Genomic DNA, 1,766 nt, shown 5'->3' with positions numbered 1-1,766 from the left:
CTCTCCTCCTAACCTTTCACTTCAATGGTTCTGCAGGGCAGGCTGTTCTCCACCAATGACATTGGCCTAACCAACTAGAAACTTACAATGGGCCACTGTAACACACGCAAGCACTTGCATGCACACAAGTGCACACACACAAACCCTCCCTTGTTAAGTCTGTTTCTCCTCCGTGTCTCTCTGTCGGGTGCTTTGGATCCATAAATACTGATGAAAGGTAAATGTGGGGTGCACTTTTCTGTTACCGTGACGACAGACAGAAGACGAGTGAAGAGAGCAGGGGCCTCATTTATAAAAATGTTCTTAGATTTATACTTGAACTTAGTCATAAAATCATTTCCAACGGTGTTCTTCCGTTCGATTCATAAAAGATACTGAGCATAAAAAACCTTGCTTACGCAAGTTCTAATAAGCCCATTTGTAACTTACACACCTGTGATCTATAAATCTCAAATGAACTTAAAATTGACGGCACCTGAACATCCCTTACAATCAGCGATTCCCCTTATAGAATGTTAGCACAAACGAGGGTTTAGTCAGGAACAGCCATGGACCAAAAGAGAAAAGTAAACATTTTTGGAAGACGAGATCACGGCAATGGTTGAGGAGATTGAAGACAGGCAACACGTATTATTCGGTGGACTAAATAGTGGGTTGACAAACAAAGCCGAACAGGTAGCTTGGGAGTGTGTCGCCGCTGCAATGAACGAGGTGGGGCAGCAAGACAGAACTGTGGCTGGTGTGAAAAACCTGGCACGCCAGAGTTCTCCCAAATGGACCAGCGCATCGGGGAAATCATTGGGGAAAGCGCATACACTGGCACATGCTCCGACCGCGACAGTGAATGTTTAAAAAAAGGTGGGTTTCTTCTATTTAGCTTTTTTGCTTTATTTTTCATATGGTTTAATCCCACTTTTACATTGTTTAGCAGTAACATTGGAAACGGTGAAGTCGGTGCGCGAAACCCCCACAACTGCATCACTGGATCACGGTAAGTAATTGACAGAATGTGAAACATGGTTGTTAGTAACTTAATATACAAGACATGCATTGATTTATTTTATTCACATAGAAACGGGGGAAGCTGCGTTGCAGCCCATGCGCCCTCCACCCAGGGATAAAGTGTGTGAGGCTCCCAAAGCAGCAGGTGCCAGGAGTGAGGGGGAAGGTTTGGTCACAGGTGTCGAGGGCCGTCCACGTCTGCGTCCGTGCACCAGGATGAAGTCCGTGAGGCCCCGGTTCCCAAGCGTCACAGACCCGCAGGTGCCAGGGGTGAGGAGGAATGTTTGTCCACAGGTGTCGAGGGTTCATCCACGTCTGTGTCCACGTCTACAGTTCGCGTGTTGACCGCCTCAGTCCTGCAAACCCAGAATGAGCTGAACACATTTGTTGGGTAGATTGTGACTGAACTCGGAAAGAATACGCAGGGTTTTGATTCATTTACATAATGCAATTGTTGAACGTTTTCCACAACATGAATAAAAAGCCTATGCTTTGTATATTGTCAGGCATTCTTTTTCTTACTACCAATCTGTACGAGCTACCACCTCCTTCTCACTGCATCAGCCGGGGAAGGTGCTCCATTGGGTGGTGGGTTAGGAGGCTCTTGCGGGTCCATTCTATTCTCCGCATCCATTTCAATACCATGCTTAAGGGCTATGTTGTGGAGCACACCCCATGCCAGTATTATGTGTGTCCTCTTTGATTGTGGAGGGAAACCATTCATTCTTAAAACAGGCCAACATTTTATATTTAGATATGAAATT

The 1,766-nt window shown here is 45.9% G+C and overlaps 1 long non-coding RNA gene across 1 annotated transcript; it reads left to right on the top strand.

Annotated features, from left to right (window-relative positions):
• The first annotated feature begins 882 nt into the window (after window positions 1–882).
• On the top strand, window positions 883–1,497 carry LOC115167749 (uncharacterized). Its single transcript, XR_003870548.1, has 2 exons — window positions 883–991; window positions 1,073–1,497. It is a non-coding gene; the product is annotated as an uncharacterized LOC115167749 (long non-coding RNA).
• The last annotated feature ends 269 nt before the right edge of the window (window positions 1,498–1,766 follow it).

Source organism: Salmo trutta, chromosome 29, assembly GCF_901001165.1.
Source record: "Salmo trutta chromosome 29, fSalTru1.1, whole genome shotgun sequence".
Taxonomy (NCBI): domain Eukaryota; kingdom Metazoa; phylum Chordata; class Actinopteri; order Salmoniformes; family Salmonidae; genus Salmo; species Salmo trutta.
This window is presented reverse-complemented; position numbering and strand designations above follow the sequence as displayed.